The sequence below is a fragment of the Ambystoma mexicanum genome, chromosome 11 (assembly GCF_040938575.1).
Source record: "Ambystoma mexicanum isolate Mex_15411 chromosome 11, UKY_AmexF1_1, whole genome shotgun sequence".
Taxonomy (NCBI): Eukaryota; Metazoa; Chordata; class Amphibia; order Caudata; family Ambystomatidae; genus Ambystoma; species Ambystoma mexicanum.
Genome location: NC_090934.1, coordinates 1,058,023,416 through 1,058,050,554, shown reverse-complemented (window position 1 = coordinate 1,058,050,554; position 27,139 = coordinate 1,058,023,416). Strand labels below are relative to the sequence as shown.

Sequence of the window (27,139 nt, the reverse complement as noted above, 5' to 3'; positions counted from 1 at the left end):
AGAAAGACAGAAAGGAAAAGTCGAAATCCTCCTTGGGCGATCATCATAGATCGACCTCGAGTAGAGAAGCGGAGAAGCGCAGATCGAGTTCAGAAAAGGCGGGAACGCCTCAAGGACCTACACGACCACCACCGTCAACGGCAGGGCAGTCGTCGATCACTTCTCTGCCACTGACACAATTGGTCTCAACTGTTCTTGGGCCGCAGACGGTGAAGGCGACGATGGGGCCAGCTTTAGCCTCGACAGAGATCCCGCAAGAGGCCTGGCGACCAGAAGTATTCGACCAGGTTTTGCCGGAGACCCTACTGCAGCAAGAGGCCTTGTCGTTGTCCTCGGGAGATGAGGATGTGAGAGTAGCTGGCCCTGCAGACCTCGGGTTACGAGGGGTTACCAGGCCTCTCTCCGGGAGCATTCCGGGGTCTACCCCTCTTCTCAATCCACAGTACTCTTGTCGCTGGAGGTTTTATCCACGTTACAAATGTTGCTGAAGACACTGGACGAGAGGAACTCCGGCCAGGTCGGCCATCGACGAATCGGGCCCGTCTCGTCGGCCACCTCCGTCAACCCCCACGGCAGTGCCAGTGGGTGGAGACCTCTCAGCTCCACGCTACGAGGAAGGAGAACTGATAGATTCGGACTCTGAACCTTATCGGATGTCTCACTTTCCCCCTCCAGGGATCCAACCTGGGAGTCTGAGGTGGAATTAGAAACACAGAGAAGCCCGGCTCAGCCGTCTCCCCCAGACGACATTGGGCCATTTCACGCCATGATGGCCAAAGCGTGTACAGAATTAGGGTTGGCCCAGGAAGAGGAGAAAAAGGACTGCTTTCTTTTCGACCACATGGGAAAGAGAAGGTCAGTGTTTTCGGTACCCATCCTGGATCATGTGTGGCAGGAGGGGTTACAGACCATGCGTCACCCTTTCTCGGAACCGGCAATAAAAGGTCGCCTGGAGAAAATATTTAAGGCCCCAGAAGCTACCCGCAAGTGTCTGTCCTCCCAACCAACCCCTGACTCGGTGGTGTCGGTGGCGAGAAAGGCGAGGGCACAGTACAAGTGCACGATCCCCCCCCCGCCCCCCCCGGAAAGTGAAGCCAGAAGACAGGATGCCTTCGGCAAAAAAGTGCTGTCGGTAGGAGCAACCACAGTGAAAACAGCCAATTCTCTGGCCATAGTAGCCAGATACGACAGGGAGATGTGGCACTGACTGGCACCTATGCTGGAGCATCTTCCGGAAGAACATCGTAAGGCAGCGATGTTGCTGGTCAGGGAAGGTGAAGAGGCCTCCAATCATGCCATAAACATCGCAGTCGACCTCGTGGAATCGGGGTTTAAGCAGGTGAATAACTGTGTGGTTCTCCAAAGGCAAGCATGGTTAAAATGCACCAACTTTAGACCAGAAGTGCAATAGAAGGTGCTGGATATGCCTTTTGAGGGAGACCACCTGTTCGGCGAGAAGGTGGACGAGGCCCTGAAGGGCATGAAGGAGGACTCGGACACGGCGCGTTCCTTGGGGGCCCTACAAAGTGGTCGAAGTTTCAGGTCTTTTCGTCCCCTTAGAGGAGCATCGGGAAACTCAAGATTCTCTGCATCGAGAGAAAGATCCTTCAGTAGGCCAGCATACCCCTCCCAGGGATACAGACTGGCTTCTCAAGCGGTAAAACGACGCCGAGACTACCACGCCCCCAAGAAGAGAACAGGTTACTCGTCGACAATGGAATAAGCAGACCAAGGACCAGCAATGACGGGCATCGGAACATTCTAGGAGGCGGGGTATCGTGCTACATGAACGAATTGGAGCAAATAACGGATCAATGGGTGTTGGACACTGTAAGATATGGACATTCCCTGCAATTCAAAAGCAACCCTCCGCACATTCCACCAGCGTTTGTAGCTCAACCCCATCTGAGCGTGTTGCAGCAGGAAGTAGCACTTATGCTACAAAAAGGTGCTATAGAATTGGTTCCGTCGTCGCAGAGGGGTCGAGGGGTTTATTCCTGATACTTTGTGGTGAAAAAACCAAACGGAAAGTGGCGTCCCATTCTAGACCTGCACGATCTAAACAAGACGTTGAAAAGCCTAAAATTCAAGATGCTCACGCTCCAGGAAGTGATCTGGTCAGTTCAGGAAGGGGACTTTCTGGCGTCTCACCTGCAGGACGCGTACTTCCACATACCAATGTGTCGGCGACACAAAGTTCCTAAGGTTTGTGGTAGGACGGACTCACTACCAGTTCACAGTACTTACTTTTGGGCTGAAATCCTCTTCCAGAACGTTCACGAAATGTTTGGCCCCGGTGGTAGCCTGGCTGAGAAGGCAAGGCCATCATGTGTACCCATAGCTCGACGACTGGTTGGTGAGGGGGTCCTCCCCTATGTCGACTCATACAAGTTTGCAGGCCACCATGCACCTCTTACAATGGCTGGGGTTTGTGGTGAACTTCGAGAAATCCTCGTTAACGCCGTCGAGAAGCTTGGTGTTCCTGGGCGCACAATTCGAGACCCAGTCCGGGTTAGTGAAGCCATCCCTCGACAGAATCACCAAACTCAATCGATTGGCAAGTCAGCTGAAACTCAAAACCAGACGAGTGAGAAAATGTGTCGATTCTGGGTGCTATGGCGTCCTGCATTCCTCTGGTGGGCAACTGCCGCCTGTTCATGAGGCCGGTTCAAGAGTTTCTGGCGGACCGGTGGACCCAGGCCCAAGGGCTCTGGTCGGACAAACTGACAGTCGACGACCTCCTACTAGCTCTTCAGTGGTGGCAGAGCTTTCAGAATCTATCCAGAGGGTTACCCCTACAGGAGCCGGAGTTTCGGCGAACCATAGTGACGGACGCGTCCCTGACAGGCTGGGGAGCACACATGAGCACTCTACAAACGCAAGGTTGTTGGTCTCGGAGGGAGTCTCTCCTGAACATCAACGTTCTGGAACTGAGAGCAGTGCACTGGGCCTTGAAGTCTTTCCTGCCGCACACCAGAGGGTGCATAGTGAGAATATTGACAGACAACACAACCGCAATGTTTTACTTGAGGAAGCAAGGGGGCACGCAATCCAGAACGCTTTCCACCAAGGTTCAGAAGGTGTGGCATTGGGCTCTGAAACACAATATATCCATTGTAGTTCATCATCTTCCGGGAGTAAGGAACGAGCAAGCGGACTCACTCAGCAGAAAAATGGACCAAATACACGAATGGGAGATGAACAGCGTTCAGTTGTCGAAGGTCTTCGAGAAATGGGGGCGGCCTCCGCTGGATCTCTTCGCTACGAAGAGGAACAAGAAGTGCGAAATGAATGCCAGCAGGTGGCCACAGGAAGGTTCTCTGGGGGAAGCGTTCTCCTTCCCGTGGACAGACAAGTTCCTCTACGCCTTCCCTCTGTTCCCTCTTATAAGGAGAACTCTGCAGTGGATACGCAGGTGCCGGGTCATCCTAGTGGCACCGTGTTGGCCGAGGCAGCCATGGTTTTCTGACCTGCTTCACCTGTCAGTGGATCAACCAATAACGTTCCCGAAGGTTCCCAATCTCCTGTCCCGGGACGAAGGAACAGTGTGGCATCACAATCCAGACAGTCTCAATATCACAGCTTAGCTCCTGACTTTTCGGAATTTGGTGCCTTGAGCATTTTGTCGGATTGTCAGAGAATCCTGCAAGCAGCACGGGCCCCTTCCACCAACAAGTCGTACGTGTGTAAGTGGAGAAGGTTCTGTACGTGGTGTCAAGGACAGACGGGAGTGCAACCTTTAAGGGCAACTCCGGAGCAGCTTCTACTGTATCTGCTACACCTGGCGAAGAGCGGATTATCTTTTTCATCAATAAAGGTACACCTGGCAGCCATCTCTAGGTTCACGAGGAGGAGGCAGTCGTCTCCCTTATTTAGTGACAAGCTGGTGAAACACTTCATGAGGGGTCTGTTCCGAACGTTCCCGCGGTCGAACGTTTTCCACCAACGTGGAGTCTTAATGTGGTGCTAGTAGGGTTAATGAAAGCACCCTTTGAACCAATGGCCACATCGTCGATGAAGTTCTTGTCATGGAAATTGGCTTTTCTAATAGCTATAACAGCTAGGCGGATCTCGGAATTGCAAGCGTTGGTCGTAGACCCGCCGTACCTAAGGTTCTTTAAGGACAAAGTGGTTCTGTCAACCAATCCTCGTTTCATTCCAAAAGTTCCTACGGCTTATCATAAACACTCATCCATTGTCCTGCCTACCTTTTTCGCGACCCCCCCTTCATCGGCTGTGGAAAAAGTCCTCCATACCTTGGACGTAAAGAGAGCTCTAAAATTTTACCTTCATCGGACTCAGCAACTTAGATCTATGCAACAACTCTTCATTGCATATGGTCCGTCGGCGAGAGGAAAAGCAATTTCAAAGCAGGGACTGTGGCCCGATGGGTCTCGTCGACGAGTGCCTTCTGTCATTCCAAAGCGGGAAAACCGCTACAAGGTCGTCCGAGAGCTCATTCCACAAGGGCAACTTCGTCGACAGCTTTGTGGGCAGGAATCCCTCTGACAGACATTTGCCAGGCGGCGGCATGGTCAGTGCCTCACACGTTTACCCGCCATTACTTCCTTGAACGGCAGCATGCGGACGAGATACAAATGGGAAGAGCAGTTTTACGCCATCTGTTTCAATAAGGTAAGCCCTTTTTCAAGAAGGGTCTGTGTGTGTGTATATGTGTGTGTATATATATATATATATATATATTCAAAATATCTGAGTCTTGTGGAATCTGCTTAGATCACATGCTGTGCATAGGCCGACATCTAGTGGAAGCTGTGGAGTATTAGTTTGTTTTTCGAAACTCGAAAATGGGCGTCGACACAGGGTGTGCCAGTAATACTATCCCTAGTGTGACGTCCACTGTACCCAAGATCCCTCACGCGTCTAGGATCCTCAGATAGTTTTTTTCCGCCATACTGGTCGGAAGCATTTTGCGGAGTCCCCTGGCCTTAGCCATACTTTTGATAAAATATCGATAAATTTACATCCCTTCCCCACCCCAATGTCGGACTTCGACACTCGACGCCGGCTTGGAGAAGATTTGGGCCTCGGAAGGCCTCTGGCCTCGGCCCGGGCCTTGGAAGGCCTCTGGCCTCGGCCCTGCAAGTAGGGAGAGTTGGGGGTTGGACATACTCTGCACTCTTTTGTATATAGGTACATCTTATACATTTCCTACACTTACCAGCCCGCTGCCTCAAGGTGCGTATGGAGGGTACCCCTTTTCAATTCTGCCCCAAGTGCAATCGCAAATACCCTTGGGTCGACAGGCACGCCACGTGCAATCTCTGCTTGCCGAGGGACCACCCCGAGGCGAACTGCAGAGCGTGTAGTAGGTTTAAACCTAAGACACTTAAGGACCGTTCGACGAAGCGTTGGTCCCACCATGCCAGGCAGGCGGCCATGGCGGTGGAGGGCGCCTTCAGCGATGGCAGCGACGCCGTGATTTCGGACGGCGAGGGCATTACGGGGTCTAAAGACAGCCGAGCGCAAGTCCCCGACCTCGGAAGGTTGTCTGACAGGGCGGCTATGGGGAAGACCCCCGGCGACACAAGCGCTTCACACACCACTCACACGAAGTCAAACCGAGACTCGACGACGTCGAGTTCTTGGAAAGAGGCACATAGAGAACGGTCCGAATCGGTGTCCTCTGGGCGTTCTCGATCGAGATCGCCGCATGACTCCAGGCAATCATCCACTCTTGCCAAGAGTGCCTCGCTCCCTAAGCTAACGGAAGTTCGATCGTCGGAGGACGAAGACGACTTCCACCGCCAGGCCGCTCTCCAGGAGTCGGAGCCCGCAGACAAGATCAGCGGGGCCCCACGTTCGAAGGACAGGGACTCTACCCCCGATCCTCGACGCCAGGCGTCGAAAACCTCGAACCACAACGGGACAGGGAAAACACTCTTCCACTCACGGGGAGGGGGGAAAACAGCAGAAGAAGCAGCCGCTGCACTCTTCCACACCTGTAAAACACTCCACTCCTCTTAAACAGACAGACAAGCCCAAGTCTGCTGCTATTTCTAAAACCAGCAAGTCTAATCAGGATAAGTCTCCTAGACTTTCTGAGAGTCATTCCCAGTTCCAAAGAATGGTCGAGTGATGACATGGATAGGGTCATGTCAAGGATGTCTTCTTTGGCAGACTTTTATGATAAAAATCCAGACCATTTCCATTCATATAATCCACAAAGGGCTACACCCTCAGGCTATAATGATCCTATCCCCCCCGAGTAAGAAGCCCCGGTTTGAGACACCTATGAGGTCTTCAGACCCCTTCGATGTAGACCATACTCACGGCCATACTCACAGTATCAAGGAGAGACTTCCTTTGGTGAGGACCAAGAATTTGGCATGGTAGAAGAGCAAACCGGGACAGGCTACTATGGGGATGATGAGGACCAAGAAGAGGAAGACCCTGAAACCTACAGAGTAGATTCCCCGGTAGAGAAGGAAGCCCCGGTTACCGACTCCCCTGTCGATAACCAACCCCTCCTGAACGCGGTTCTCGCACAAGCTGCAGAACATTTCCAGATTGACACCCACGGTGTCCAGGAGGAGAGGGACTTCGCCGAGGAGTTAGTGGGAGAAAGGAGGCCTGTTGCCCAGAACATCCCTATCCTTAAGTCTATTCAGCGAAGAATAGACCCGTCCCTGGTAAACCCGAACCTCACCAGAGCAGTCAATCCCAGAGTTGGAAAAACTTTTCAGGGCAGCCCAGTCTGACCCTCTCTATATAGAGGACATCTGAAGCCAGACTCCCTGGTTGTCACTAACCCTCGTAAGAGGGCTGGAACACCCTTGTCATCGTCCGAAGCTCCTCCAGACAAGGAGAGCAAAAAACTAGATGGTTTTGGCAGGAAGGTAGCCTCAACGTCCGCCTATCGGGCAAGGATTGCAAACTCCACCACCCTGTTGGCCAGCTACAACTGCCATCAGTGGGAAGAAGTCGCAGCACTCGTAGCCTCTGCACCAGAACCCTTAAAGGGCCAGTTAGCACGAATTTCAGCAGAGGGTAGAGCTGTGTCTGGTTGCATTTTAAAAGCAACTTTTGACGCCGCGAACAACGCAGGCAGATTGATAGCAGAAGGTACTGTTATGAAGAGACATGTGTGGTTACGACAGTCTGGTTTTAAGGCAGAAACCCAGGCATCATTGTTGGACAAACAGGTGGAAGGCGGTCGAAGACGCGCTGAAAAATGCCAAGGACGAATATGAGACACTCCAGTCCCTTGGCCAACTAACCAATAAACCCCCTAACCAGAAAGGGAATGGAAATTTTCATCGCCCACGCGGCCAAAATTCCCAGAGAGGATCAAACTATTCCCAGGGGCAGGGTACACAATGGAACAGCCAACAGTCTACCCAGGGTTACGGCAGGGGTAATAGAGGACGTGGTAAAGGCAGAGGAAGCCCCAGTAGAGGAGGCGGCACGCCGCCACCAAAGCAGTGACGCTCAGTTCAGGGTCCCTTCTCACGCAACCCCAGTAGGGGGGGACGCATTTCCAACTTCACCCAGGCTTGGGAAGGGATCACATCAGACAGATGGGTGCTGTCAACAGTATCCGCAGGGTACTATATAGAACTACTGCAGCGTCCCCGGAACCATCCTCCACGACAAAGAGTACACTCTTTAGAACATCAGAAGGTTCTCCTCGAGGAGATCGCCAATCTGCTAGCAAAGGACGCAATAGAACTCGTACCGGGACACCAGGTAAACAAGGGTATTTATTCAACTTACTTCCTTGTGCCAAAAAAAGATTTGACAATGTGCCCAGTATTGGACTTACGGCCTGCCAACAAGTATGTCGAGCCCCAAAAGTTTCGAATGACTACGCTACAAGAGGTAATCCCCCTCCTAAAAAAGGGGGATTACATGGCAACCTTGGATATGAAAGATGCCTATTTTCATATTTCCATGTTCCCAGCGCACAGAAGGTACTTGCGCTTCAAGGTGGACAGTCGGCACTACCAGTTCAAGGTACTGCCCTTCGGGATAGCTTCGCAACCAAGGGTATTCACCAAGGTACTCGCGGTGGCACCTGCACACCTACGTAGGGAGGCAATCCCGGTGTACCCTTATCTGGATGACTGGCTCATAACGGGGGAAACCCCCAGTAATTTGCAGGACAAACATTCAAAGGACTATCGACCTCCTCCCCGAATTAGGCTTCTCAATCAACGAGAAAAAGTCAAGCCTGGTGCCAAGCACCTCCAAACAGTTCCTAGGAGCAATCCTAGATATTCAAGAGGGGTTGACATTTCCTTCAGAGGAAAGAATTCGGAATATACTACTGCAAATTCCGCAATATCAGTCCGGTCACCAAATAACGGTACGCAAAGCAATGCGTTTGCTGGGCATGATGGCGTCATGTATTTACCTGGTCCCCCACGCACGTCTGCGCATGCGTCCCATGCAGGAATGGTTGGCGAAACAGTGGTCTCAGGCAAGTGGTCAGTGGGACGATCTAGTGGTCGTTTCGCTAACACTGGTACAAAGCCTTCACTGGTGGACAAGAGAGAATCTTGCACAGGGGAAACCCTTTTACGATTGCCGAAGTACAGGCAGTAGTCACTACCGATGCATGCCTGACGGGGTGGGGAGCTCACCATCTCCACCACACAGCTCAGGGTCTCTGGTCTCCCTCAGTGGCCAAGAACCACATCAACCTGCTAGAGCTTCTGGCAGGATTCAGAGCGCTTCAAGCGTTCGAGCCCTACCTACTAAACCTGTCCGTACAAATCCGGACGGACAGCAAGACAGCCATGTTCTACCTGAACAAGCAAGGAGGGACTTGTTCGCTAAATCTGTCCAAGCTTGCCCAGAAAATCTGGATATGGGCACTCAGACGGAACATCTTCCTGTCATCACAACATGTTCCAGGGGAGCTCAATTTCCTAGCGGATTCTCTGAGCAGAGACTCCCTCCCAGAGGAACACGAATGGGTTCTACACAGAGAGGTTGTAGAAGATATCTTCTCTCAGTGGGGTTTCCCCACTATAGACTTATTCGCCACAAGCGAAAACAGACAATGCCCAGGATTTGCATCCAGGTTCCCTCAACCAGACTCCCAGGGGAGCGCCCTGTGGATGAACTGGTCAGGGATGTTTGCGTACGCTTTTCCACCAACTCCTCATCAGGAAGCTGGTCAACAAGATGACCAGAGAGTCGATGACGCTTGTCCTAGTTGCTCCCATGTGGGCAAGACAACCGTGGTTCCCGCACTTACGCAGGATGGCGGTGTGCGAGCCCATCAAACTTCCGGCCTGGTACAACCTACTGTTCCAGCACCAAGGTCAAACAGTGCAGCAGCAACCAGCAACCCAACTCAATGAACCTGGCAGCATGGCTCCTGAGGTCATAGAGTTTGGACATCTCAATTTACCACAGAGGTGTAAGGACATCCTAAAGGAATCTAGGAAACCAAACGCAAGGCACAGCTACTTTGACAAGTGGAAGAGATTCATTATCTGGTGCCAGAGTAAACAGATCACCCAGTTGATTGCACTCCTTCCACTATTGTTACATACATGCTCCACCTGCTGGATGCAGGACTGGTTTTTAACTCACTGAAAGTACACCTGGCAGCCCTGTCGGCACACACCACTTCCCATAACAAGATCTCGTGGTGGAAAGTACCAGTAGTTAAAGCCTTCATGGAAGGAGTAAAGAGACTTCACCCTCCTATTTCACCACGTGCTAGGCAATTCTCCTCTGAACAAGAGTACCAACAGCATCCCCAGACACGTGTTTCGGTCTGGTTGGACCTCATCAGTAGGGAGGAGCTGTGCCTCTCTAAGAATAGTGAGCAAGGGCTAATGTCTGGCAGAGATACTCCCAGACCGAAACACGTGTCTGGGGATGCTGTTGGTACTCTTGTTCAGAGGAGAATTGTCTAGCATTTCGGTGCTGGACTGCCCCAGGGCAGGACAAAGACTGATATTTTTGGGATATTTCTTCTCTGTGAAAGATATTGAGCTAAAGACTCTGGGTAAGTCTTTCGTAACCAGGACTAATGTCTGGCAGAGAGACTCCCAGGACCCCCCTTGTCAATTTGCAGATACACAAGTGGGACAAGCGGTTCTAAGACACTTATTTGCTCATGACCCTTCTCACATCCCACCACCTTCTTCAGGTACTGCTCGCTAATCTATGCACAGCATGTGATCTAAGCAGATTCCACAAGCCTCAGAAGGGATACATTACTCACCGTAATCGTATTTCTGATGCTTGTATCTGCTTAGATTCACATGCGACCCACCCTTCCTCCCCTCTGAGAGAAGGCGCATGGTTGCTTGTAGTCTTACCTTTCTATCTATCTGCTTGGATTATCTGTACTCGCGCTACTCCTCATGCTACCTCATGTCAGAAAAAATACAATCTGAGGATCCTAGACGCGTGAGGGATCTTGGGTACAATGGACGTCACACTAGGGATAGTATTACTGGCACGCCCTGTGTCGACGCCCTTTTTTCGAGTTTCGAAAAACAAACTGTAATACTCCGCAGCTTCCACTAGATGTCGGCCTATGCACAGCATGTGAATCTAAGCAGATACAAGCATCAGAAATACGATTACGGTGAGTAATGTATCCCATATATATACACAGATTTTGCTGACAAATGTGACTTCTTCAGGCTCGGAGTCCAGTGGAGGCAGAAGGGTATTAACTCACGCTTCCTCTTACTTTTGGCAATGGGGGAGGAACTCCTTTCCACTGGGCATGATGTCCTCTTGCATATTCCTCATACCAAATTGCAGGCTTCGTATGAGGCCGGTCCAGGAGGCCCTTGACCACCAATGGAAACAAGTTCTCGGATGTTGGGAGGACATCGTCCAGATTCCATCGATGTTACACAAGGCTCTTCAATGGTGGAATGTTCCGCAGAATCTTCTACAAGGGATGCTATTTCAAGCACCAACATTGACCCTTCTGCTGAGGAAGGACGCATCATTATCAGGCTGGGGCGCTCATCTTGCGGACCTCCAAACCAAGGGCACTTGGTCGGTACAAGAGTCCCAACTCCACATCACTGTGTTAGAGCTCGGGCCATAAGGTGGGCGCTGAAAACTTTCCTGCTTGTGGTAGCTGGACAGGTACTTAGTCTAAACAGACAACACGACCTCCATGCACTACAGAAACAAGCAGGGGGGCACAAGGTCCGAGATCCTGTCACAAGAAGCCCAACAGCAATGGGCATGGGCCTTGCGCCACGAAGTACAGATCAGGGCAGAGCACCTTCTGAGAGTGGACAATGTCCTAGCGGACAGACTAAGCAGAGAATACACGTCTCACGAGTGGGAGCTGGACGTAAAGGAAACCCAACGGATTTTTGCCTTATGGGGCCATCCGCAGATCGAACCTTTTGCCACCAAGGACAACAAGAAGTGCTGAAGGTTCGCATCGAGGTACCCGGAGTATCAATCGCTGGGAGACGCTTTCTCAGTGGCTTGGACGGGAAAGTTCCTCTCTGCCTTCCCCCCATTCCTCTCATCGCAGAGTACTATGCAGACTGAAGGAACAGAATTGTTCAAAGATCCTCATTGCGCCGGATTGGGCACGGCAAGTCTGGTTCTTGACTCGGAAGCATCTATCCTGGCGGCCTCTGATTCGCCTCAAGGTGCATCAATATCTGTTGACGAAACAGAACCGCAAGGTCCTCCACCACGATCCGAGGAGCCTATGCCTCAAGGCATGGTTCCTGAGCAGCGTAAACTGATGAATCTTAAGCTACCATCAGAATGTTGGGATATCTTCAGGGCCGCGAGAGCCCCGTCAACGCAAGTCACCTACACCAGGAAGTGGACTTGATTTTCCAAGTGGTGCGAGAGATCGGCCATCGATCCCCTCATGGTTTCTGTTGGTCAAGTTCTACCCTGCTTATTGTGCTTAACTAAGACAGGGATTTCATTGTCCTCCAAGGTCCATCTGTCAGCCATAGCGGCGTACACAACAACTCCGGAGGTGCAATATTTGCTCTCCTTGCCGGCGGTTAGTCTTTCTGAAAGGGCTGATGCCTACTTATCCTCCTACGCCCACGCCAATCCCGAACTGGAGCCTGAACACCGTCTTGACAGCCCTCATTGAACCTCCCTTTGAACCCATACACAGATTCGAGGTGAAGTTCTTGTCTTGGAAAACAGCTTCACACCAGCTAGAAGGATCAGTGAGTTACAAGCTTTGTCGTCTGAACCTCTGTTTACTTTGTTCCAGAAGGACAGCGTCATCTTAAGACCACATCCTAAGTTCCTTCCCAACGTGCTGTTGGAGATGACACTCACTGAGCGCATTGTTTTACCAACTTTTTTCCAGAAGCACGCTTCTGAAGCGGAAAGTACATTACATTCTCTAGATGTTGCTAGAGTTTTGAAGTTTTACATGCGGCGAACCAAGGAGTTACGCTCCTCAAACAGTCTGTTCATTGCTTTCTCTGGCCGTACCAAGGGACAGCATATCTCTAAGCAAAGTCTGGCACGCTGGGCGCGGTCCTGCATCACCCACTGCCATCAGATGAAAGGCGACCCTCTAACTAGACTGCCATCTGCACACTCCACCAAAGGTAGGGCGGTGTCAACAGTGTACCATGCAGGGGTGGCCTTGAAGGACATATGCCGAGCCGCCACGTGGATCACTCTGCACACTTTTGCGAAACACTACTGCCTGGCTGAAGATACCAACAAAGAAACTGCAGTTGGACAGGCAGTGCTCCGCCATCTCTTGGCATAAGGTAGTGTTAGGGAGAATTCTCTGTAAAGGCTAATTTCCCAAACCTAGTGAGTCCCCCAGCAGCTTTGCTGGATTTTTGGGGTTTATTCTTTTCTCCTGCTAAGAGTGGGACTCTTTTACTCCCACTCTTAGACATGATTTGAGGTGTTCCTTTGTCTTTCCATGTGTTCTATGGGATATGGGGTCTTTTACTCCATATGGTCTCATGTGTTTTTGATGTGGGTTACACAGCACCCTCCGTGCCGTAACCCAGGGGTGTCGTAGCGACCCCCAAACATAGACTCCATACCCTGGGATTGACTGTCTCCCAGGGCATGTAAAGTCACCATTGGCTTTACTAGTCCCAAATTATGAACAGAAACCGGTACACACCATCCTATTGTGGACGTACTGGTCGGGGGCAATTTGATTGGCCCGGGTTCTGTTGTTCGAGGGGGCACGTCTCCGTCCCCCCTGATCGAGTTTTGGCTGGTGGCAGTGGATACTACTTTTTATATTCGACCGTGAATATATCTCTATGGGATTTTCCCATTGGTCGAGGCTACCAACTTTAATTATTTAATTCCTATAGCCTCAAACATACTGCCTTTTTATTTATTTAATATTAATTCGCCGGTTGGTATTTTTTGCCAGGACTCTATTCTAAAATGGCGTTTGTGTTCTCTTCTGTGACTCCAACCCAAGTCGAGCCCTTTGTTCCTCTTTTTGGCGGGCTTCTCCACAGAAGCCTCCAAAACTGGTGCCACTCTGTCTGGGTACCACAGGGAGTGTGGGAGGGGGTTTAGGCACCCTGGACTGAGTTACCTTGGTAACTCAAGTCGCACTCTGGTGTGATTGGCCCAAGTGGTGAGCCGGCCGGCTCACCACTTAGCATGTTTGATTGACAGCTAGGTTGAGTGAATGGGGTTGTGCTGCATAAAAGCAGGGCTTTGGGGACTGGAATTTCAGAAGTCGCCACAGGACCTGAGAATCAGACGAGGGAGAAGCTGAGCCGACCTGCTGCGACGACACCACCGGTGGAGCCCTGCGGAACCGACTTACCACTTCCCGACGACAGAGAAAATCTCCCTGCTGGAGAGTCTTCTTCCCCTGACTGTTAGGCACAACCAGTTTAACTTCTTTTCCTCGCATCCCAGGACGTCTTGTGGTCGAATTGCCTGTGCCAAGCACCCCGGCAACCGGATAGCCACTTACCACTGGGCCGCGAATAAAAGGCCCGCTCCTTTTTACCTGAGAACTCCGCGGCTGGTTTCTTCCCTGGCAGTGCAACGGACTCCTCTCTTCTCCCGGACGAAGCACCAACTTGCATCCGCTGCCAGGAACAACTACCCCCGCTGGAGTATTCTCACCACCTTAAGGTACCGTGTCCGCCAGGCCTCCCTTTCTAAAGATTGCTACAAGGTAATAACCACTTAACCTTCTGGACTGGGCTGGCCGCCTTGATCATCTAACTTGTCCCTTTCTTTTGGTCCAACTCTTTCTGAACCTTTTCGAGACTTTTGTGCACTTCAACCGTGTGACCTTGGACACATTTCGTTCTGATCCTCTTAAAGTGGATCCGGCCTTCTGAACTCTAACTTCACGGTTTCACTTTGGCTTTCTCTCTTGTTGTGTTCTTATGAAAGTGTTGGGATCTGTTTCAAATTATACTCTGCTTTTCTCTCCCTTTTTAAAACGAATTATTAGAGTGCCATCTGTGTTAAGCGCTCACCGCTGTCTAAAAATAAGTGGGACTTTACTTAAGACTTGTTTTAATATTCTTTTAAGGGAGTGTATATCTTTTTAGTGACCGTGTTTTTGAACTGCTTAACATTAGTGCCTGTGTGTTTTACTAGATGTGGTTTTAAATAAATAATTATATCTCTTTTACACCAAGCTCTGGTCAGTGTTTACTTGTTCTACTGTGTTCTTTTGACCTATTGTGAATACTCTGTATACTGCCTAACTCTTCTTGAGGGAAGTCTGACTGCTCAGCCACAGCTACCAAGTGAATCTGTGTGGACCAGACTGCTACCAAGTGGGTTTACTGCCATACACCTGTAGTCTTAAATCTTTTGCAGTGGTCCCAGAGGGAACTGCACAGATTTCTGCCTAACAGGCTGTTAACTGTTTCGTTACACATATAATATCAGATAGTGTTTGCCCTCTTCTTGGTTTGGCATATAATGTGAAACCTAGATACACAATTTGGTCTACCACAGGAATGATTCGGCCATCTATCTTCTAGGGGAATCTATCCACATTCCCACTACCTCCAAAGACGACTATTTTTTATTCATCTGGGTTGACTATTAGATAGTTTTTCTTCATGTAAGTTTCAAGTACGGACAGCATCCTTTGGAGACCCACTGGTGTTCTGTCGAGGACGATGTCATCTGCGTTAATGAGCCATTTAATTGCTTCATTCCCAACTTTCGCGCTTGCCAGGGCTGCTGAAATTACTTCACTGAAATCGTCGAGGTAAAAGTAATGGGCAACCATGCAACCCTACCTGGATTTCCTCCGACAGAAGACCTTTGCTGTTCAGGCTTACTACAGCTGTATTATTTTTCGAGCGGTCTTTAAGATTGGGGGATAGTTTTGGTCCTCAAGATTTCATGGAAGAGATGGCTCCGTATTCTCGGCCATATTGCTGTTTTTTTTTTTTTAGGTTTTAGTTTGGTGTCAAACTTTTCCATCATTGTGAATTGGATGTGTTGAGGTGAAAGTGTGAAAAGAGAAGGAAGAAAAAAAAAGGAAGTCTTGTGCTGTGATTCAGGCGTTTCTTCTATTAAGTTCAAGGATGCTGGAGAGGAAGAGGGAAATTGTCTATATCTATATTTGTTGTTTTTTCCACTGAGGATGGCGGCGCATCTTTCTTCTGTATTCATTTGTTGCGATTCAAGATCGAAATAGGTGCCAAATTGCTTGCGTTGAGGTGTGAGGAACTGACATTGCATAACCAGGTGGAATATGGTTTCCGGTGTTTCAGCTTTGCAAAAGCGGCAGTAATTTTGTGATCTGGCAATCTGTCTTGTTGTGGCGAGATGAGAATTTGTTGGTAAAATGTTCAAACGGATTCTTAGAAATGTTGATCTGATGGTTTGATCTGGGAATGATAGAAGATACGGCGGTGGTTCATGTATTTTTCTGTTGTCTTCGTTGCATTGGAGGGTCTGTTTGGTTTGTAGCTGTTTTTCATTTAGTTGGTTTGATCCAATCATTCTGTAAAAGTTTGGTTTTGGCATGTTGGGGGCGCATGATTAGTTCTTCAGATATCTCTCCCTTTTCCATTTCTTTAATGATAGATTTTTTTCCATTTTTCTAGCACCGTTTGTTTGGTTGGGTTTTCAGAATATGAATTGCAGGAGTTTTTTTGTTGTATGGTAATTTTCGATGGATGTCTAATCTTTTCCAGCATACAATGAATCCAATATATTGAGTTGCTAATTCATATCGTATTCTCGGCATTGGGAACGTGTGGGGGAGGTGGAGAATCTTACGCCAAAAGGTTGGCTCAAATTTCATCCAGTTTATTTTTTTAGTATTCATCATTGCTTCTGTTCTGTATGTTATTATCAGAATGTATTTGTCTGTAATAAGCAATGATTGGTCTGAATGAAAATTTTCCATATTTCCTGTGGAGTATGCATCCCTGACGTGCCAGTGTTTGTACCTTTTGTTCCACTTTATCCAGCCATTGTTCTTCAGTCTTGGATTGGTTGATTAATATGCCGAGGTATTTGAATGTTATCACATTTTCTAATTGGATTCCGCTGATGTTAAATTGCAGTTGGTGTATTGTTTTTGATTGTGGTTTGGTTAGAGTCATAGTCTTTGTTTTTGAAATGTTGATTGTTATCTTGTTGTTGTTCATGTAGTTGCTCAGTGATTTCAAGGCAGCTTATAGTCCAGATGTGGTTTTGTCGAGCAAGATGTCATCGACGTAAGCCATAACAGGGACAGGTGTTGAATTTATTTTCGGCGGGTTAGTTTGGTTGCTGATCAGATGCTGTTCAATGTCTGATGTGAACAGATTGTAAAGGGTTGCTGCTAGAGGGCACCCTTGCTTTAGGCTGTTTGATGTGGTTATCGATTTGGTGGTCATACCTTGTTTTGTTAATCTCACTTTTATTGAAGTTTCAGAGTAGAGTAGAATAATTGGTTCCAGGATATTCGGAGGGCTATTGCATGTTTTGAGTTTTGCCCATAGCTTCTGCCGTGATAGGGCGCCGAAGGCCATTTTCAGGTCGATGAATGCAGCGTATATGTTGGTCTTGTTGTTGATGGCTTCATGTTTGATGAGATGGAGTAGTAGTAGGTTGATATTGGTTCCAACATTCGGAGTAAAGCCTGTTTGCCATGTTGAGATCCGGCCATTCTGTGCGGCCCAAGAAGTTAGTTGTCTCAGAAGTGTTGTTGCAAAGAGTTTTCCAAGTGGGTCCAATAGGGCAATTGGACGGAAATTCTGTGGTTGGTCACAGGGCACATGCTTGTGAATGGGGACAATTGTAGCTGATCTCCAAGAAGTTGGAATTTGGTTGAGTGTGTTTGTCTATCTGGCACATTAAGTTTGCCCATGCCGGAGGATCTTGCTTCAGTATGGCGTTTGATGGTCCATCGGGACCAGGTGCTCTTGATGTGTTTAGGTTTTTGATCATGCATATCAGGTCGTCGTAGGTGACGCTTACTGCCCACTTTGCTTTATTATTGGTTGTTTCTTCTTCGAGTTGAGAAGGTCGGGCTGCATAGATGTTTGAAAAATGTGTAATCCACGTTTGTTGCAGGACGTTGGCTGTTAGCTTATGCTGTTTTTGGGAATTGTCCTTCAGAAGATGCCAAAGCTCTCTTGTGTTTGAGTTATGTCTTCATTACAGTTACTGCATCTGTTTGGAGCAGGATTTTTTGTTGAGATTTTTTCCAGTTATGATTGTTTCAGTTTCGAAATATGTAAGATGTTTTCTGCTGTTTTTGTTTTCTTCAGATGTCTTAATGATTTCACCAGGGCTTTTTTCTTTTCGGCTATTTCGGCGTTGTATGTGTGGAGGTTAGTTTTTTGTGATCAGTTTTTGATTGTTTGCTGGAAGGGTAGCAGGATCCACTCGTAATTCAGTTTTTCAAGATCTGTCTTGTTTGAGGCCAGAAGTTTTGTCGGTAGAAAGGCTATCGCTGCTTGTGGGATGCAGAGTCTTAAAGATGTTCCATCGAGTTCTACTGGACATGCTGTCAGGGTTATATCTTGTTTGGTGATGAGGTGCAAGTACACTGTTAGTTTGTTGTGGTTGCTTTTGTCAGACTATCGTTTGGGCTGACTTGACCGATTCATGCAGGGTTTGCGAGAGGAATATGTAGTCGATTATTGCAGATGTTGGCACGTACATATTGGAGTTGTTCCTTGCATGGTTAAGGAGGATGCGATCTTGGGTGAGTATTTCGTTCATCCATCTTATTGGTTTTGGTGAAAGTTGATCATTGGTTCGCGCAGTACCATTCTGTTTGAATAGGTTAATGTTGAGATCCCTGCAGAGTATTATTTCTAGGTTGTAGTGGGTTCCAGCTAGTTTGTCAATTGTAATGAATACAACGTCAATGAATGCTTCGGTTGTTCTTGCTGCGGTGTTCCAGGACAGTTTTAATATAGCAATTCTTGTTTCATCAGTTTTTTGGATCTGAGTGTTCTCCGTTGTTGTTGTTAATTGGATCCAGGGATTGATGTTTTCGCTGGAGAGAACTTTCCATTGAAGGTTATTTTGATTAGGGTGAGTAGGCCTGATGCTGGTCTTCCTTGTTTTTTGACTATATCAGGCTTGCGAAAGGTAAGAAATCCATTGCACGCTGGCGTTTCACTGATCCAAGTCTTTTGCAGGCATATGATTTGATTTTTCTAGATCAGTTGAGGGATGGGTAAACAAATGCAAGTTTCCTCTAGTATTCCATGAGCAAAGTGACCATGTGAGATCTGGTTTCAGTAATTGTTATGATTGGGAGTAAAGTGAGATTCTTGACTATACAGTTTCTGTGATTGAAGATTCGAAGTCATAGATTCTTTTGAATGGTCTGTCTGTTCTGTTCCATTCTTCTGGTTGTCGAGCGTGAGTCCGAATACCGGCATTTCCTGTGTAGTCCTCAGTGTAGTTGCTCATCTGCTTCCTTGGTTGAAGTTTTCTTGTTGATATAGATGCCCAGCAGTTAAAGCCCAGTTTGAGGAGCTGGGCGCGTTTTGATAAAATCAGTTCTTGGTCATTTTGGTCCGGAAGTTCAGCAACGATCTTGTCTAGATGATTGTCGTCTTTGAAAGTTATTAGATCGATCTTTTTTGTTGTTGTTTTTTGTAGTTGCGGAATCGCTCCAAAAAGTCAGAGTATTTGTTCTGTTGAGTATTAGTGGTTCAGATTTATTGGTTTTATTTTTGATGTGGATTTCATAGATTTGGTTTTGTTGTAACAGATTGACAAATGATGGAAATTCTACAATCGGTGTTACTTGATAGACCTGAACTAAGAGATTCGTCTGAGAATTGGTCACATGATTCTAATGCTGTTGATACGAAGGAACCGGGATTGCGAGATATATCGGAGGTTTGTTGTAATGAGTCCTCAGATTTCTTCATACATGTCCGGTGGTTGTGATTCGTGATTAGTAGTGTACTCATCTATTAAGCTTGAGAGCATTGTGGGTTGCCTAGGTGGCGATGTGTCATCTGTTACCTGGTCTCTGTGGGTTGAAAGGTTGAGGAGGTCTTTGTCTTGGGTGGAAAGTTCAGACGGTGGCTCTGTCTGTCCACGGGTCTCAGAGGCCCCAGTATATTGCTGCTGGTTTGGGTTATTGTTGTCCTTTGTGAAGTATAGGGTATCTTCTTTGTGGGTAAGGGATGAATTTGGTCCGTCGTCTTTACCGTTCTGAGGAACGCTCTTGAGCCTGTTTGGCGTTTTTTTGGTTGGTTTTGTCTGTACTGGTTTGATGGTAGTTGCTAATTTATCTTTCGAGAAGATCTGGTACTGCTCTGTGGTGTTAATTGAATGGTTAGGATTTTGACTCTGGATGTGAAGGTATGGCAAGTTCCATCTTTCGATGTGTCTGACATACGCTGATGGTTTGGACTCTATCAATTGAATGTTGGAACGTTTCGTTAGCTGGGGAAGCTGATATAGCTTGATCGATCATTGTATTTGCTTTCTGCGCTGTTTGGTGTTGATGCTGGGCTTTGAGTAGGGCTAATACTTCTGTATTTAGATTGTTTTTTTCTTGGCAATCGCTTCTTGCTATTTCTGACAAACATTGTTGCCATCGATTGGATTGCTCTGCTTCCAAGTTCAAACGGGATTCGATTGTGGTTATGTAGTTTTCTTTGTAGATCTGTTTCGAGTGTATCAGTGTTAAGCGAATAGCTTGGTCCTTGATATTGTCGTTCATGTATTTGTGTAGCTTCATAAAAGGAATCCTGGATTGCGAAAGCACTGCAATAAGAATATTTTGTAGGTCCAGCATAGTGGTCGGAATCCTAGGGATGGTGTAGTCCTCGTGTTCGAGTTTGGATGTCGTGTTGGTAGTTTTAATTTCTGGTGCACTCAGTTGAGGCGTAGGTTGTTGATTCTTGGTCGTAAGATCAGGCGTGTAGTAGGATTCATCTGTGTCATAGGTGAATCGAGTCGGAATATCTTGGTTTCTTGGTCGGTTTGATTCAGTTTCTCTTTTGATGGGTCTTTGACCAGTTCCTTGAGTCAAACATGGGGTCGAAGTAAGCTGCGATTGATGGTTTCCTGTTATGGTGCCAAATATTTATTTTTGTTTGTCGAGGCTTGGCATTATTGATTCAATTTCTGTAATAGCCATTGAAAGTCTTCTTGCCTTGGTTATAGGTTGGTTATCAATGTTATCTGGAGCTTGAGCAAGTTTGATTGAGTTGTGTGTGTAGCCTGCAAGTGTGGCTAGTCTTGCTTTTTCTTTTTTTGTTTGAGTTAGACTGGTTGGTTGGTGGTTTTTGTAAAGTAGTGATGAGTCGTGGGTCATCTGATTGAGGTTTGCGAGCTTCATGGTTGTTGGGATCTTTCGTGTTCACACGTGGTTCTTCTAAGATGGTAGGCTGAGGCTTGAGTGTATGGGTGTGACACTCATTTGGTTGGTTTTTGGCAGTATCATTTGAGGTCTCGTATTTGTGAGAGTCAAAAGGTGCCGCAGACGATTCTTGGTGTAGGCCAGCGGAGGACTTGTAAGATAAGTTGGTTGGTTTATCTGTTGGTGCAGAAACTGGGTTGCTGGCCAGTGTGTCTCCTAGTGGTGATATAGGTCGTTCTTGTGGAATAGAAGCCTTCAAGTTAGTTTGGTTGTGTGATTCCGTTAGTCGAAGTATCATTGTTAATGGAATCCGGTTTTCTGCACTTTCAGTAGTGTTTTGCTGATGGAGAGAGTGTACGTTTTGAGACGGCAGTGATGTTAGAGTTTCTTGTTCGATGTAGCTTTGTGAGTTGCCTTCTATTGGTTGAACATCGTTGGATGGCCGAGTATAGGAGGTTCCTAGTCGAGCGGATGTTAGTTCAGGGTCATTGTGGATGTTGGTGCCTTGGGTGTCATGATGTTCAGTCGTGGTGATGGTGCTATGAATCTGAGCTAGTATATTGATCTGATTCGATAACACTGATCATTTGGTTGTCGGTTGAGTTCTGGAGTCGAAAGATTATTTTGGAGGGTCGTCTGATGGGGACATGCTCGATATCCAGGCACACTTTCTGTTGGTGGTGATTGAGGTCAGGTTTTGTTGTATGGGCTCTGGAGAGTGATTGTTCCAAGGTTAGTTGCGAGGAATCTAGGGCAGACATGGCAGCGGTGTTGAGTTTGGTTCTTGATCTTGTTTTAGGACGCACAGCGGGTTGCTGTTTGGGTTGGATTGCAGACATTGCTCCTTTGATTGTTCTAGAGTCTGTGTTGATTTCCGTGGTGCAGACCATGTCAGGATCCAAGGGGCATGCCCTTTCGGTCTCCTGGGTAAGAGTATGACAGTAGCTCTGTTGAGGTTGTACAGTTTCCTTTTAGTCTCCTGACCGAAGGAAAGGAACGTTGTTGTTACTGTGGTACAGGATCCAAGGGATATACCCTTTGTTTCCTTGATAGAGGCTGAGCTAAAGAGATTGTTGCGTTTCGTTTAGGATCCAAGGGCCAGACCCTTTCGGTCTCCTGAGTAGAGGACGTTGAAGAAGCTCTGTTGAGATCCAAGGGACAAGCCCTTTCGGTCTCAACAGATGTGGTCGATGGGTAACAAGGTTTTTTGGTAGGCTACAGGATCCTGGTGACAGGCCCTTCTGGTTTCCTGAGTGGTAGGTTGAACTGCATGCTCCAGGATGTCGTCTGGAGGATATAGCAGAGGGTCTGCTTGAGATTTGAAAGAGCGAAGCAGGGGAATGATATTCTTCCTGTGTTATCTAAGGTTTGGGAGTTTTTGTGTCGGGGGTGGTGTTCTTAGTAGAGCACCCGGAAAGTGGTGGTAGGCAGTAACAAAAATGGAGAAAATCCCTGTCCACATGTGTAGTAGCTGCTTCAGGCGTTCTTGCAAGGAAGAATTCGGTACTTGCGGTACTAGATGGTTAATAATGCAGGGAGTCGCAAGGGGTGGGGGTAGGCCCCTGCAATTTCCTGTTCCTTAAGCCTTAGGATTCTTTATTCACTCTCTGATGGCAGTACTTGTGAGTCGATGCTGAGCAGTCTTTGTAGCGGCACTGTTGGATAAGCACAGAGACGTTTGGGGGTAGAGTGCCAATGAGGTGATGGTCTGGTGGAATTAAGGTAAACAGGTCTGATCTTCTGAGTAATTTGCGTTCATAATAGGGCACTAATGCAGTAGTGCTTACGGGTTCCGTGTGGTTTAGGCGTGCTTTCAAGGTTGGAGCGTGGATTTGCTATTTGTTCGTTGGGCAGTATTCCACGAGGCGGAGGAGTGCCGTCCGGGTTTGTAGCTCCTTTGCAGCAGAGAGCAGGCTCGATTACAGGTCTGTTTTTTGGTGGATTAGCGGGAGACGGACGGTGCGGGCAGAAGAATCGAATTCCGGAAGCGACTAGCAGGGAGCTCTCGGCGTGATCCACGAGCAGAGGAAGGAGAGGCGCCGGGAGGGAGATGATAGTACTGTTGCAGCGGTAACTACTGGAGGGTGGGCGTTATCTTCATAGTGTGGGGATCGGGGAGGTAAGAGTCTGGTAGGTCTGTCCGTTTTGGATAGGGGGTGATTTCCAGGTGTGTGGGGGGTTGCCAGTGTTGACGAGAATCTGTCGGGGAGGGTGGAGGACAGAGTGAGAGCCTCAGCACTCAGCGCGATCCACGAGCAAGGAGCGCTGGGCGGGGTGCGATAGCGCGGCAGAACACACGGATGGGTAGGATGAATTCTGTAGGGGGAGGATGGGAGGGAGGGGTGCGGATGGTGACGGGTGAGTGAACGGGTGGGATGGGGGGGAGGTGTTACTCACCACAGGGGCAGGGGTATGATGGTGTGCTGTGCAGATCCAGCCGGCTGAGGTTTTCTTTTGCAGGGATCCTTTGATGAACTTAGGGAGCGAAATGTAGCGGCGCCGCAGAGCCTAAAGACCAAAAGACTCTGCAGCAGACTTCGCGGCCGCTCCGCGGCTTGCTTGGTATTTTAAAGTTGCCAGGTAGTAGCAGTAGAAAGAGGACAAAAAGGGCTTCAATTCCTCAAATAAACTGGAGCAAAAAGCTGTAGAGTCTTGCACTAACACGGACCAAAAGACTCTTCAGCAGACTCCGCTGTTCTTTTTTAAAACCTGATAGTTGAGTCCACTCGGTCCTGCTGCTCTTGATGAAGATGATTTATTGATTAGCTCAAGGACTGCCTCCTCTGGGATTTCAAATGCCCATGAGGAGTCTGGAAAGTTGAATGGAGGACCATTATACGATTTCAAATACTTTTCTGAGAAGTAGCATATCCATGCAGATTCTGACAGTTAGTTTGGATCGCCTCTTGATCTTGCCCTTGAGAATTTATCAGGGATCAGAAGTTACGAGAGTTGTCTGATTGTGTTCCTAACATTGATTCTCCATCTTTCTGTAGGCGTGTAACATGCTGCTGTCTGGACCACTTTCTATACGAGTTTTTAATAAGTTCTATTTCTTTCCATAGGCTGGAGGTATTTGGTATTTATTTCCTTGCTATTGCAACAAAGCAGCGCATTTCCTGATGTTTCCTCGGTGTCTTCATCAAATACATGTTTGCGTGGAATTTGTTTTAGAAAGGATGTAGTTTGTGGTTGGTCTATTGACCAAAGAAAGTTGTGGAAGTGCTGGGGGAGGCCGTTTTTTCCCAGAACTCTGATCCTGTGGCTTTGGTGATGTGTAAGTGCTTCATTCAACTGCTCACCGTTATTTCTGTTTTTTTGAAGCTCTGTTTTTCTGATTATTTACCTGTAATCTATTGTGCCAAACTGCTGCTTTTAGCTGGGAATTCCAGCGGAAAGAGGCCTGAAGCCTATGGTGATCGCTTAGGTTGGAATCGCCCAATATTAACTGATTGCACAAATGAAATGAACTGGAGGATACAGTGATCTAATCCAATGTTGATCTGATGTTCCCACATGACCAGGTGTAAGCTGGAGGTATGTCTCCCTCGATGGTACCGTTCAAGACTGTTCTTTGAAAAAGGAGCACCATTTTTTGCCGTTTGCGCTTATTGATCTTGCTTTCTGTAAATGCCCCCTCCCCCCACCCCTGGATTATAGGGAACACACTGGGAATTCAGATCTCCTGCAACCAGTATATGTGCGTCCGGGTAAATGGTTTTAATGTATGTAAGGAGTTCACCCAAAGAATCTTGATAGTCGGAGTTCTATACATGCCAGGTTCCAATATAAATTAAGCACCAACAGTTTTAATCCTGGCAGTTAATGGTACCTCCAATTTTACAGCTAAAATACCGTCCTGATCAAAAGGTATTTTTAGAACTTGTTTGAAGAAATCCGATCTATGGCCGTCAGTAGCCCCCTTTTGGTCTGCCCATCCCCATCGTTGTTGCTGCTTGGCTCAGCATTATGAATCCTTTTAACTCCAGTGCTTGCATTAACCAGGTTTCTTGAGAGAGGACTAGGTAATTGCCCCCAAATACTTCTAATTTGGTACCCGCATTTCTAAAGGTACTGGAACCCCTCGTGTTCCAACTTATTGTTTTAATCTGGTCTTTGCTGAAGTGCAATCTGACCTGTAGCTAGCTTCGAGCAAATTTGTGTGATAATTTCGGGAATTAAAGACAGAAGGGCTGCATGGTCTGAGCCGTTGTTTGAGTGGGAGTTTTGACCTCCCTTTAGACGTCCAGCGGTTCCCTGTGCTATTTTATCTTTGGGAGTGACTACTTTGTCTTGTTCCTCATTTACCACTGGAAGGGATTCATGCACCAGCAAGCCATGTTTTTCCAATCGGTGTACTGTGATCATAATCGCTTTGGCCCCCGCTCTCGAAGTCAGCACCACTTTTGCCAAATGTGACTTTTTTAGGAATGGGAAATTTGGTGTATTCTATATCTCTGGTTGAAAATAGGTATAGGGCTGGGACCTTTTTGATTGACAGGATTTCCCCTCTGTTCAGGAATTTTGGATTGAATGTTTTTTACAAGTGAACCATAATTTCGGGATAGCAAAAGACACCTGCTCCTTCTGTAGTTCAATGGGGTCTCTAAGATCTTTTGACCCGACTGAAATTTCTTCCTGTCTATTGCTCTCTGCTTTCTGTCCCGTTGGACTGTTTAGCACTTTAGGGGCCGTGGGGGATATTTCTTTCCTTCATAGTGCTCACTGCCAGCCTTGTCTGAGTATCTACTGTTGGACAAGGTTTTGTGGGCACATCTGAGATCTTTTTTTGGGGCTTCTAAAAAATGGGTGCAATTTTTAGGGTCGGCCCCTGAGTTTGAGAGGGTACTTTTGATGATTTTTTTCTTTGGGAGGAAAATCGGAGCCCACTTTGTGTTTCCCTCAATTTATTGGCATGGGCTTAGCTTCTAGAGATTGGTTACGCCTCTTATTGGGGCTGTTAGATTCGGGTTGGTTTGTATACTTATAGTTATTGAAGTAATTCTTAGTTATTTGCTCACTGGTGAGTGCATCTCCTTCGGGGACTTTCTTCCGGTTTTGATTTTTGCAGCCCTATTTTACTGTCTATGGATGTTTGACTGTCTTTTCCCCTTTTTCTCCTGGGGTTTTGGATTTACCGCTGGGTTAGTTAGGGCGTTGATGAAGTTATTTGTCTTGCTACTCCCTGTATTTTGAAACTTTCTATTTTTTGGTTTTTTTCCCTTTAGGGATAGGTGACCCTTCTTGTCCACTGCTTTTTTCTCAATATTCGTCTACGCTTAGAAGTTTGTTGCGAGCTATCCTTCCATTCCTCAGTCTCTGGTTTCTCTAGTGGCCTTTTTTGAATATGCGATTCCTTTGGTATGGAGGATGTACTCTCCGGTATAGTATCCGCCAACTGGGCCGGGCGGCAGAATTTGTCTAGAATTGACTGAGAGGGGAGTATCCTCAAATGTGGAGGGATATTCAGTTGTTACAGGCGGAAGGGAGATATCCTCAAGCGGGGTTACTGTAAATTGCATTTGCTGTGTCATAGTTTGTATTTTTTCTGTTGAAGAAAATCCACACGTAGATGTTAGACTTCAATACCTTCCGTTTTTAGATCTCTCAATGCATCTTTCAGGAACTGTCTCTTCTCTTTGTAATGTCATGGCTTGTGTAATGGCCTGTAGCGTTGGTGAGTCTGTGTTAATTGAGTTTCTCAGGGCGACTATTGTTGAATCAAACTGATCTAGGTCTTTAGACATTTCCATTAGGATACCCGTATGTATCTGTACATTGCCTTTGATATTTTCAAACGCTTTTACAAGAGAATTTAAAACAAAATTGAAAACAACCAGTTTCGCTTCACTCGTGAGGGATGATTGCGTCTCCCTTAATGGGGGACTAGAACCCATGTCCGTTTGGTGGTCTGTAGTCTTGGGAAGAGGTGGGTTATTTCTCAGTTGTCTTAACATGTTCTGGCTTGATTTAGGATCATGGGTATTGGGGGGAAGTCGGTGATAACATCAGCCTGGAGGGAGGGTCTGGTAGTGGAGGTGCTTGCTAGTTTTCCTCACCTCTGTTATCGTTTCTCTGCCCTATTACCAGACTTGATTGCAAGTTTGTGAGAAAATTAGTCGTGCTCCCTTGCCTTTGTCTAGGGAAGTAATGTTTTATTGTTCCCTTCATGTTTGTCGCTGTGAGGGTAAAGTCTTTGATTGCTCCCACCTGGCCATCCTGCACGGACATCTCTTCCCCTGAGCCTGTTTCAAATGTACGGTCATTGTCCACATTGTGCATTTGCACTTGAGTTACGGTGGCTTTCCCAGCTGGCACACTTTGTTGCATGTGCAGTTGTTGGGATTCTAGTACACGCGGTATGCCGACAAGCGAGTCCTC

The 27,139-nt window shown here is 47.5% G+C and overlaps 1 protein-coding gene across 4 annotated transcripts in view; it reads left to right on the top strand.

Annotated features, from left to right (window-relative positions):
* The window catches only part of TICRR (TOPBP1 interacting checkpoint and replication regulator), a 1,117,313-nt gene that overhangs the window by 296,931 nt on the left and 793,243 nt on the right, over positions 1-27,139 (top strand). The gene's annotated exons all lie outside the window — the stretch shown is intronic.